Source organism: Mustela erminea, chromosome 4 (genome assembly GCF_009829155.1).
Source record: "Mustela erminea isolate mMusErm1 chromosome 4, mMusErm1.Pri, whole genome shotgun sequence".
Lineage (NCBI taxonomy): Eukaryota > Metazoa > Chordata > Mammalia > Carnivora > Mustelidae > Mustela > Mustela erminea.
The window spans coordinates 112,108,065-112,121,444 of record NC_045617.1 but is presented as its reverse complement, the minus strand read 5'-3'; the positions used below and the strand labels follow the sequence as shown (position 1 = coordinate 112,121,444).

Here is a 13,380-nt window from a genome sequence, read left to right as displayed (position 1 = left end):
TTCCAGATCGAATCACCCAATCTATCTAAATCAGGTATGAGTGAAACTCTGGGTAAAATTCTTCTCGGAGCACAATTCTTTTTCATCTTTGGTCTTATGAAACTAAAGAAACAAGTTATTTTATCCTAAATATGGGATTATGTAATAGACATTGGATTATAGTTACAGATATGCTGGTTCAAAAAAAGGGGAAATGGACAGATAAAAGGATATATAAAAATAAAAGGGATGACTTGTCCCAAATACTTTTGAAATACAGCCATACAAACTCCATTAGATATTGAGGTCCAGGGAAAATAATCCTCTGTGTTTCTCAGCTCTTGGTTGCTTCCTCTGAGTCATGCTTCCCTTTTCACGAAAGGTAGCACATGTTTGCAACTGAGTAGTTTTAACACCCTGTTTTCTGCAAGTGGGATTGTAGGGTCCTAACAGTCTCTTTTCATTTTGTACTCTCTCTGCCTCAGTATAGACCAACACTGCTGTCATAATACTCTCAAGAACTTCATGAGTTTCCCATGTATGTCATGGGGATTCACTATACAGGTCTTTTTAAAAAAAATTTAATTGTTATTATTTGTTTATTTATTTCAGAGAGGGGGGAGAGAGAGAGAGAGAGAGAGAGAGAGAGAGAGAGAGAGAATGAGAACACCGGCAGGGGGAGGGGCAGTGGGAGAAGGAGAAGCAGACTCCTGAGTCGGGGCTCAACCCCAGGACCCTGAAATCATGACCTGAGTCAAAGGCAGTGCTTAGCTGATAGAGCCACCCAGGTGCCCCTACATAGGTCTTTCTTGGATAATCTCATCTCTAGGGCTTCTGATGATATGGCTGAAAGGATCTATCACACCTTTAGTCTCTTCAAATAGCACTTGGCAACTGAATATTCTGACCTTTTATACTTCCTAAGTTATTAGAAAAAGGTTTTATAGACACATCTGGCATTTTCTCCATGTCTTCCTGCCAAACAGATCTCTTCAAAACCAGAAATGGTGGGTCAAAACCTTCTCAGGGGTTGAATCTCTCTGACCTCCCCTTCTGCATCATTTTCCTCTACTTCTTTTGTCTCCTGCTGCATCTCTCCGACTCCAGCTGGAGAAATTTCTCTACTTTTAGTTTCTCCACTGACTGGACTGGGTGTACCTTCAAAATCTAGGATAATCTCTCCATTCTAAGATTCATAACTTGAATCACATTTTCAGTTTCTTTTGCCATATAACATGACACATTCATAGGTTCTGGGGATGAGCGGATGAAAATCCTTGGGGAACCATTATTCTGTCTATCATAGAACATAATCCCACAAATCTGTCAATGCATGGGTAAGAATAAGAGAGGGTGCAAACTAAAGAGAAAATAGTTCCTGGGAGCTAAAAATTGGAAAGCATTCCATGGTTTATGGCCTTCAGGTTTCGGAGTAGCTACATAGGCTGGTGACCGGGAGTACTGAGCAAATGCTCAGCAGCCTTACAGATCCAGAATTTCTCTGGCTTGAACCAGGGAGGTAAACTTAGGTAAGGAAGCTTGAGGAGGAAAAGAGTTGCCTTCATCTTTAATCACCATGAATGAGTTTGACAGAGTGAGAGTAGAGAGATATGGTGACTTCATAGACCAACACTGAACTGTAGTTTATGTTAAGTAAGTGTTTTAATTTAGTTCTGCAGTGGTAGGAGTCCTAGCATGCTTGCTTCGTATTGCAAGTATATTATTATGAGTGTCCGAGTAAGGATCAAACATCAAATAATAACATCAAATCCCCAAAACTATTTACTTGGAGAACTCCTGTTAGGGTGTCTGGTAGGCTTTCCCTGGTTAAACGACCATAAAATATTTTGTAGGAATAGTATATTTATTTTTTCCTTTGGCATTATTAATCTGGATCACCTGAGTCACACGCCCTCTAACCTGGCAGCTCATTATGCGTAGCAGATATCAACAAGTAAATCACGTTAAGATAGGCTATGGTACTTAAATAAGAGACTTCTGAATCCTGAGAGAGTGTGCAGGAATCTATTTAAGGACTCTGCCATTTCCATCTGCTATAATTTAAATTACATCACCAATGTGATGTTTAAACTGTCTTGTACTAGAAAATTAATCAAAGAAATTCATTCATTTCAGTTTGCTTTTCTGCGGTGTTGGCTCACAAGTACAGAAATATGATGAGAAACCATATTTAGCTTAGCACTTAAATCAAGGTTACCAGGCTCTCTTAAATCCATGTACTGATTTCTGTGTGTTAACACTCCTTTCCCTGCCCTAATGGCTTGCTTTCTAAATGGGATTCTTTCCAAAACCCTTCTATAGGGGGAAATAAAAGCAATTTAGCATTTGAAACAAGCCAGTATCAAGTAGTTCACACAACATGTTTCAATGGGAAGATAAATCTTAAACTAAAATTTTACTCCTTATCAAGAATTTGAACTTACGCTGCAGTAATAACTAAAAGCTTTCTATTTTTTTCCTTTTCTTTTCTTCTTTGTTTTTGGTGGTGAAATAAAGACTGTGGTCTGGTAAGTGAAGTACCCACCCCCACTCTGTGTATTGGCCATTTTTCTCATTTATGTCTTCCTCAAAGATGCAGTACTTGATGCTTGGATATGCTAGTACTTCTTGGAGGATTTCATTTGAACTCCACCCCAGAACATGACTCAGTCCTGTGTGGAAGCGACTTTTCTTAATGATGCCATGATTACCTGGGGCAGTGTGAGGTGAAGAGTTTGTCTTTTGGCTTACCTAGGTTTATGGCCATTTAATTTTATTCCTTCTTATCATTCCCATAGGGTGCTAATATTTCCTAATCTAGGTCACAAATGGTCTGAGCCGCACATCCAGTTTTACTCCACAGTGAAGGAAATTAAGGCTCTGGCTTCACAGAGGTTTAAAAATCATGACCACTGCTTAGAATTTTGTTGGTGTCAAACAGTCTCTCCTAGTGTCACCTGCCTGTAGTAGTCACCCCTCTCCAGCTGTCCCTTAATTATCTTAGGTTCACAGCTCACACTGCCTGATGGTAGGATCCAGAGACAACTTGAGAGAATAGGAGGGTGATGATAGATTTGATGTGAGAAATAACCTTTTTCCATATGTGCCCCCTGTCCCCAATTCCAACACAGACCTCCAGTCAGTTCTACTAATCACATGAATGGTGGAAATTGATGAGAGGTTTGTATTTTCTGTCTAAATTGATGCCTAGTAGCAGAGACACATTCCATGGATGCAAGAATCCAAGAGTAGAGGAGACTTCATGAACGTAATCACCCCCAAATCAACAAAGTCCTAGGAAGGGCTTTGGAATTGTACAAACCAGGGCAATTTTATCTAGAACTCAAGGACCAAGGAGACCCCAGTTACTATCTGCATGATACATGCTAGCACAATAAGGTATTTAAATATTATTTATTTTTATTTTTTAAAAAAGATTTTATTTATTTATTTAAGATAGAGAGCAAGCATGAGTGGGGAGGGCCAGAGGGAGAAGAAGAGGGAGAAAGACTCCAAAGCAGACCATGCCGAGTCTTAATCCCAGGACTGGGAGATCATGATTTGAGCTGAAACCAAGAGTTAGACGCTCAGCCAACTGCACGACCCATGCACCCCATGTAAGTAAGTATTATTATCAAAATCTCTATCATGGTTGTTGATGTTAGTTGAAAGTTCAGATCAATAAAATCGTTATTCCAAATGTGATCTTTGCCCTCCTGACAGACAAGTCCAGATGCTAGAAAGCCAGTCTGGAGGACTTGGAAAAATTAGATTTGGGTCATCTTCCTGATGTCTCTAAATTTAATTCTGGTCATTCTTTCTTTCTTTCTTTTTTTTTTTTCCCTTTTCCTACTCCAATCTGTATTTCAAAGTACAAAGGCCAAAGTTCAAAGGCCAAATGACCTTTTCTGACAGAGGTGGACTACTCATTAAGGGGAGGCTGCTGGTTGGACAGCCATGGTGGAGTACAAGTATATACAAGCACATGTTGCCATGTCTTTGATATCAGATGGGCAGTTTCCCAAATTGTTGTCAACATAGTCCAAATATTCCAGGAAATCTCCAGTCCCAACACTGAAGGTATGTTGTCTCTTCAGAATGTGTAAGCACATTCACCTGGGAGCAAAGGGTCTGCTACATGTTTGTTTTTGGGCAACTGTACAGTGAAAGTAGTTTTAAATATAAAGGGGGTTCTGAGTTTAATTTCTCAATGAAAGGAATGCTTTTTGCTTCTTGCTCTGACCTACTTAAACTCCACCAAAGAGACACTGCTGGACAAACAAGAACTTTCCTTGTCTGCTGTTGAGATGCCAGAAAAATGATGAGACGAGCACACCAGGTCCATTTATAAAATAAAACTGTTTTAAGCCACAACTAGCAGCATTCCAATTCACATTTTTCCAGACTCCATGTCTTTGTGTAATATTTCAAGAAACATTTTTATAATGGGTGAAAAATTTCTCTGAACTCTTAAGTTTTAGGTGTTTTATCATTTGGTACTGTATTTAAGATATAAATAGAGAGGAAGTTAATATATGTGTGGGAATTATTGATTTATTTGAATACCGTGTTAAGAAATCTTTTGAGATGTGTAAAGTTGTGACTATAAATATGTTGTTTTTAGAGCTGGGTATGTCATTGAATATCTTAGAATGATATTCTTAGAATAATTTGAAACAGAATTTCCTGCAATGATACATTTTTTCTACCTGACTTTCCTGTGCTACCATGTACTGAAAATAAGGACAGAGTAATACATACTAAGACGAAGTGAATATATATGAAAAAGAAAAAAATATGTTTTTTTACTAATGAGGCTACAACTGAGAAAAAGTTGGCAGAATGTGTTGATAAATCTCATGTGTTTTTTGAATCTTTGTGGAATCTCTGGGTTTATAGTCTTAAATTTTGCTGGTGAACAAATTTGAACTGGTTCATCCAGTATAAATCATTATAATCGTCTCTGTTTTCTCTAGTATCTCCCACAATTTACAAAAATTTCTGATGTTAAAATATTTTTTCAATGATAATTTAACAAAGCATCTAATATGTATTGCATACGCCCATGTGATAGGCATGTGCTAAACCCTTTAGTGGAACATTTTTGAGAGAGATAGATTGAGCGCATGTGTGAACAGGGGTAGGGGCAGGGGGGTGGGGGAGTGGAGAGAGAGAATCTTCAATAGGCTCCACGGCCAGCACGGAGGCTAATCTAGGGCTCATTGATCTCAAAACCCTGAGATCATGACCTGACCTGAAATCAAGGGTTGGATTGCTTAATTGACTGTGCCACCCAGGTGTCCCATTGCATCATTTCTTTTAATCCCCAAAACAATTCCATGCAGTAGAAGTATTAATCCTATTTTGCAGATGAAATAATCCAGGTTCTGTGGGGTTGGAAACTTGAATATAAGGCTAGTGAGTTATGGAAGTGAGATACAACAATAATTGCTAAAATTTATATAGCAAGTAGTATAACATACTGAATCTTCATATCAACCCAACAAGGTGGAAGAGAAGAGTAACAGAGAAAAAGTAAGGAAGCCAGAGTTTGAACCTTGTAAATTTGACTCCAACTCTTGAGTATAAACTATGAGTATTAAGTTACAAAGGTGTGCTGTCGGAAGCCACTAGCTTTTTAAATTTTTGTCATAATTCAAATTTAGATTAGTTAACCTTTTTTTAAAAGTTTGGCTTTTTAGTCAAATTAGCTACATTCAAGTGCTCACTAGCTAGTGCCTACCATATTGTACAGCACGATATACTTCCATCACTGCAGAAAGTTCTGTTGAACAAAGCTGTTGATAGACTCTCCTAATGTTTTCCTAGTGATGTTTTAATAAAATAATGTGGACTCCATGAAGAGATTTGGGAAAAAACACTTAAATTTTATTACCAGTGCCAAACTAATCATCGTTTGGGATAGATTAATCTTACTGATGGTTACTAATTTGATTTTTATTCTTCTTGTCATAAATTTGATGGGAGAAAAGTTTCTGATATTGTCCCTAAAACTTGGAAATTTTGGATTCTTATTATAGACCTGTGACTCCCCTTTCATGGATTATATAACTCCTAATAATTTTCCATTTGGGAATATTAAGTTGGCAAAAATAATTTCAAGGAGGCAAGAGGTGCAAGACAGTATTAAAAAATCCACTCTAAAAATTGAAATCCTTCCAAAAAATAAATTTGCAGGGTTTTGTTTTTGTTTTTGTTTTTCTTTTTGCCAAGAAGAATAATGCTGTTTAAATGAACCATCACATTCTGTTTAGTCATTTGAAACTATCTTGCCTTTTCTGAATGGCATATGTTGCTCTAGTTTAAAGCCATTTCAAGAATAAAATAATCAAGAAATGTTCTTACTTAGAATGACTATCTTTGTATATTTGTCTATATCTGTGGTGGGTTCCTTTCTGCATTTCTTATCTTTAAAATAATTAAATAAAAGGATAAATGCAACTTACTCCTACATACTGACATTCTAGGTACCTGTTGGATTCATTCCAATTTATGAAGGTGTTTTGAATGATAATTTCAGAATTGATTGGATGCATTTCAGATGGAGATCTGTTTCTATGGAAACATATTGGGTTTGCAGACTGAAAGACTATTGTAAATAGCATTAACCAAAATTGCATATGCACAGGATGACTCTACTCCTTCCCTAGAAAATTCACTAAAGGAAAAATAAAGGCTAGAGGAGGCCAAACCTAATCCCAGTTGCCTGTAATAATTATCTGGTCAACACCAGTCACCAGCCTTAGAAATAGTCAATTTCATACTAAAATGTGCTCTCTGAGGGGAGGGAGTTCCTCATCAGGCCAGTACCAGAGTCCCAGTACAAACTAGGAAGTCTACTGGTAGGTTTATCTGTGGGAGCATCTTGCCAGAAGGCATTAGCTAAACGCCTGTGTCAAGGGTGAACCTAAGATCTGGGGCAGGGAGTGAATAGCTCAGGCAGGAGAGCAAAAACAGACTGAGGAGGAGTAGACTCAGTATGGAAAAGCCACTGGGGAGCAAAAAAGAAAAATAGGACAATTTGGGACTGGAGTGATATGTAGAGAATTTCTAAGGAAGATGGTGCTGTGCAATTGGAGGGTTTTTTTTAAAACAAATTCTTTTTTTTTTTTTAAGATTTTATTTATTTTTTTGACAGAGAGATAGATCACAAGTAGGCAGAGAGGGAGGCACCAGAAGGGGGAAGCAGGGTCCCTGCTGAGCAGAGAGCCCGATGCGGGGCTCAATCCCAGGACCCTGAGATCATGACCTGAGCCGAAGGCAGAGGCTTAACCCACTGAGGCACCCAGATGCCCCCGCAATTGGAGATTTTAAAGGAAGAACTGTGTGAATTATGACTCAGAATGGAATTTTCCTGCCTGGTCAGTATTGAGACATAATTCTCCATGGGTCTCTTAAGTTTCTGTGCATCTTCTAAGCAGAGGGCACCAACTAATTTTATTTCAGATTACCTTTTCAAAGACGTTGGTGTAGTGAACAGCCTTGGATGACTGAGGTGATGTCTCTACCTGGAACAAGGTCAAGTCTGTTTATTCTTCAGTATAATAAATATGTCTCCCTCCAGGGTATAATCTGACTAGGCTCACTGCCCATTATAAAAGATTTCGGTTTCCAAAGCTTTCTGGAATCACGCCCCCATTACATGTGTATAATCACCCAGCCTTCTTCATATCACCCTATGGTAACTGGGGCTCAGGGTACCAGCACAAATGCTGATACTGTCTATACAGCTATGCTTAGTAAACTATCATTTGTTTCTGACCCAGGAATCTTGTGTCTTTTGTCAGCATCTATGAATCTATGGTAGCCTATTTGGTGGTTTGTATTTGGGTAGAATTAGGGTAAAATTCACAGTTCTCAACAGTTAGTATGGTTTGGAAATGATTTTAATCTCTCTTAGCTGAACTCTGAATTATAGAAGATACTATAGCCACCTAACATGCCAGCAAACAGACTTCAGCTTCTCCATGCTCTCTTACTGTAAGGAAAGTACTGGGGTAAGTAGAGCTGCTGAAACTTATCATTAGGTTTCTGGTATCTCTTGGTGCCTGTTTCCCAATTCTTTGGTATAAAGGCTAGACAGATATAATCTGTAATTATATATATGTGTTGGCTTGCACTGTTTTGAATTCAGTAATAGTGCCTAGGTTAAGATTATTTTTTAATCATGTTCATATATTTATGCAGAAGCACTGTTTAATTATTTTGTCATTTTGTTAAGATGTATTAATTTTGATCATCAGTGACCTCTATTATCTCACATGGATACCAGCACTTACTTTGAATTGGGTTTGGGTTTTTCCACTCTTCATTGGATTTGGCTCCTGTGAACTGCTATTCAATACATATCATACGGATTGCCTTGGTGTGACCTTGTCTTTGATGAGCCCCTCTCAGGAGATGGTCATGACTTAACTAACATTCAAGATATGGATAAGATACTTATGTGACAAATGAGAAAGTTGAGAATTTTAATTATAAAGTCAAAACTCTAAGTAACAGGAAAGAAACATTATTAGAATCTAAAATTATTTCCCATTTTGTACTCTTGCAGAGGATCAAAAAAATAATGTGACTCACAGTTTGCTACTAGCAGATACAAGATGCTTTTGAGACTCTTTCAACCTTCGTTTTGACTTGTTTTGCCATTGGTAAGAACTCTGAAACACCCGATCCAGGATTCTTCCAGATCATCGCCTCCCCGACCTCACTCCATTACAGCTTCACACAATGTCTAAATTTCTGGGAACAAAACCCAACAAGATATGTGTAAAAGTTTCAACAAAGTGGAAATTGTAAAAGCCAACTTCCCACTCAACACCTACCTTGAGATTTATTTTCTGTTCTCTTCACATTCAAGCTCCTGTGTAACAATGTGACCTTTTAAAAAATACACAAATTAGTAGTTTTAATTTGCAATTTCATTCACACTACAGAACTATGAGAATTCTAATGGCATTGGCAATTAACTTGCCCATTTGTGCCCAATTTTGCTAATGTATAATGAGTGGTATAGAAAAGAGCATAGGTAAATAGGAAACATGACCTATAATTTCTAATTACACATATGTGTTGGCTTGTACTGAATTTATATTTAGAAACAGTGTCTAGCTTTTAACCCTTTGTGTTGGGTTTTTGTGCAAAAGACATATTTAATTATTTTAGAGGTTTTCCTGTTTTTATGGGTGAATTTGTCTCATTATTCAGTGTCCTTCTGTTCTTCCTGAGTTCTGGGAATATAGTAAACTTGCATGTTATATTTTACGTATTGATAATGAAGTAGAATATAAGCAAAGAAAGAAGACATCTACATATTTATTAGCCAAATGAAAAAATACAATACAACCACTAGGATTTTCAGCTCATAGGTATTACAATATAATTTAGTTTGCTTTTATTTCAAGTTATTGTTTTCCACTTTTTTCTTCTGAGAGTACAGATGAAGCAGTTACAACAATTTCTAAAAATCTGGCAATACTATTATGTTATAATAAATCCATATACTACCTAATTTAAAATAAAAGGAACTTTTGCTCTTACTCTCAAGTCTCTCATGTTTCTCATCAGCTGGTGGAAGAGTTCCCAGCCCTGATTCTTCATGCCCCCAAATATGAGTTTAAGATGCCACAAGAGTCTATCTTATTCGGTTTGGGTTGCTATAACAAATCACCATAGACTGCGTGCCTTATAAACAACAGAAATCTATTTCTCTGGGAAGTTCAAGATCAAGCAGTGGGCAGACTCCGTGTCTGGTGAAGACTAGATTCCTGGTTCACAGAATAGTGTTTGTTTGCTGTGTCCTCATGTGGCGGAAGAGACAAGACAGCTCCCAGGGTTCTATTTGATAAGGACACTGATCCTAGCTATGGGCTCCATGTGGCCCTGAAAGGCCCAACCTTCTAATACCATCATATTTAGGATTAGGATTTCAACATATGAATTTCTGGAGGGACACAAACATTCAGTCCATAGCAGAGTCCATCTTGTTTATACATAAAGTTCAAAGGAAGTCATTTTTGCTACCAGGGAATATTGTATATCTCTTAGCAAATATCTAATCCAGAGAGACTAAATTACATCCATTTTGCTTTATAATGGCCATTAGGTAAAAACTGCCAGAAATACTTGAGTCCATTTTTGATAGAATATAACATTTTGGTGTTCTCTCATTTCCATGCCAACCTAAAGACTATACAGGTTTTCCTCAGAAAAAGACCTTTATAGAAAGCTCTGAAATGTGTCATGACCAGATCTTTTCTGAGAAAAAGATATCCCAAAGATAGTAGGAAATGATATCCTAGAGACATTTTAGTAAACTTTTCCAGAAGACTTCCATAGTGTTTGGTAAATCACAACATTAGAGACTTTGGATGTAATTGAGACCCTGACAATTTTAGGGCTGGTTGTTGATTCTACCACTTGTAAATCTGGTTGTTGCACCTCATCTAAGAGTATTAAACATTTTTTAAAAGTTACTTAACAACCTTAAGATGATGTGAAGTAGGCGCACACATTAAAAAAAAAAAAAATCACTTAAAGGTCAGCATCAAAAGCTGCTTCCCTGGTATTCTGCTGATAAATTCACATGGGAACCCTGCCATGAGTTGTCACACATTGTCAAGGCTCACTCTCATTGTCACTGATGGACATCAACTCCTTTTTTTCTATGTGTAGTTATTAGAGGGAAATCTCCCTTGGTATGCACTTTTCTTAAGATCCAGTAGAAGGGGGCAGATAACAGTACTGACATGTGGGGAGAAATAATGAGTATACAACAGTGTCAAGTAAAAAGCAGCAGACATGAATTTCTTGAAGAATATCCTTGCAATTATGTTCATCCAAGAATATGTGCTGATTTAACTCAGATTTAAATATATGCTGAGAACGAATCTGCATAGTTAAGAATTAAATTATAAATCAACAATTTCTTGCCTGTTTCAGACAGTTCTTAAATAGCAGCTTTATAATCTTATTTTTCTCTGTAAGCATATAGGATAAATCAAAATATAAAAATTTAAGCAACAAATCATATTTACACTACATATTATTACTCTGAGGATAAATAATTAGAAACAAAATATTACATACATATGAATAGAAAATCCTTTTTGCCTAAGGCAGTAACTATTTTATTTGAATACTTTATTTGAATACTTGGGAGGATGTTATAAAGAATATTATGAATTTGACTTCGGGCAATTTGTAATTCATCAATTAGCTTCTGGTTGTCTTATTTATGCCCTGTATTTTATTGCATTCGTATAGATTCTGATACTTTGTTATTTCCATTCTCCCTCTCTATTTTATTACTTGGCTTTACTTTAGCTCTTATAAAAGCTCTCTGCAGGTCTTCTTAAAATTTATTATGGAGGATAGTTTTCAGAACACAAGAGGCAGAGAATGAAACAGACTGAGCATAATTTGAAGTCAGAATCAGCCTGAATCTCAGCGTTACCACTTACAGTCAGTGTGGACTTGGGCAGGGAACTTAACTGATCAGAACCTCAATTTCTTTATATTATAGTATTAGGACAATGACAATTATCTTCCACAATTGTTAGGAGACTCCAGATAACATGGATAAAGCATGGTGGTAGCTCTCGTGGTGACTCGTGGTATCAGTCTAGCCCTCTTCGGCATGCACTGGTTAACAATATCGGGAAATACCTGGTTTGAAGGATGGGTTCAATAGTTCAAAGACTACCCCAGACCGGATTCTGATTTTGGTTGTTTTTAGAGTAACCACTATCCTGATTTGCTTGGTACTGGGGTAGGTGGGTGGTTCCCAGGACACCAGACTTTCAGTGCTAAAACTGGGAAAGTCCTGGGCAAATGTAAACTGTTGGTCATCCTAGATGTTTGTTTAGGTATAAATGAAGATGCACTGTGAATGCTTTGCAAAGACAGTTTGTGTGCATGTGCGACAGGAACCTAATCCTAGAGGCTTTATATGCAACACAAAGAGCCATTCAAACTGAGTGTCATGGAAAGTGTGTTTCACACACTTTTCCTCTGTCTGTTGCAGGAAAAAAGTCCACGCACCTTGAGGGAAGGCTCTCCATCTAGTAGTCTAACTTTAGGACAAAACCGACCAGGAATGCAATGCAGCTGCAAGCAATTGATTGGCAACCACTGGTGCAGTTAGCTCATAATTAAAACTTTGAAGCATGATTTATCTTAATTCATGCCTTCTAATTTGGGGTACAATTCTTCAGTTTTCACTAGTTATTGAAGAATGAAGTGATTTGTTATTTTATTGTTGACATACATTTTGACATATTTTTATTAAAGTATAATTAACATACAATATTATATCAGTTTCAGCTGTACAATATACTGACTGATTCAACAATTTTATGCATTATTCAGTGTTCACCATGATAAGTGTAGTGACCACACAACATCTTTACAGTAGTATTGACTCTATTTGTCAGAATTACTCTACTGAGGTGGAGGCTACCGTCAACCACCTAATCAGCATGCCAACATACCTCTTACACTTAGTCTCTCTGGGCTTCTATTTCCACACCAAACTCTGTGGCTCTGGAGGGTGTTGACCACTTCTTCCTGGAGTGGGAGGAGAAGCGTGAGGGTGCTGAGTGTCTCTTAAAAATGCAAAACCAGCCTAGTGACCACTCCCTCTTCCAGCATGGGCAGAAGCCATCCCAGAATGGGTGGGGTAAAATCCTAGATGCTATGGAACTGCCACCGCTCTGGAGAAGAACATGAACCAGGCCCTTTTGGATCTGCATGCTATGGATTCTGTCCCCACAGGTGACCATCTCTGTAGATTCCTGGAGAACCACTTCCTGGATGAGGAGGTGAAACTTTTTTTTTTTTTTTAAGATTTTATTTATTTATTTGAAAGACAGATCACAAGTAGGCAGAAAGGCAGGCAGAGAGAGCAGTCTTCCTGGAGAGCAGAGAGCCAGATGCGGGGCTCCATCCCAGGAGCCGAAGGCAGAGGCTTTAACCCACTGAGCCACCCAGGTGCCCCAAAGGAGGTGAAACTTATCAAGAGGACGATGACCACCTGACTCACCTCCACAGGCTACCTTGCCCTCAGGCTGGGATGGGTGTGTATCTCTCTGAAAGGCTCATCCTCAAACATGACTAGGAACCTCTGGAGCCCAGCAGCCTTTGAGGGACCTCTTTGGCATCTCTCTTGGTGCCAGGGCTTCTGCCTGGACCTCCTCCCAAGCCACTAGGCAGCTTTTTAACCACCCTGGAGCCCTCTCCCAAGCTGTGGACAAAAACAATAAAGCTTTTTGCAGGAAAAAAAAATGGTTTTGTTGTTTCAAGTATGAACATACTACACTTGAACTACCTGAACATTTATCTGTTACATAATTGGAAATTAGGAATTGAAGCAAAAAGAAT

The 13,380-nt window shown here is 38.0% G+C and overlaps 1 pseudogene; it reads left to right on the top strand.

Annotated features, from left to right (window-relative positions):
- Positions 1-12,377: 12,377 nt before the first annotated feature.
- LOC116589378 lies at positions 12,378-13,117 on the top strand (annotated as a pseudogene).
- The last annotated feature ends 263 nt before the right edge of the window (positions 13,118-13,380 follow it).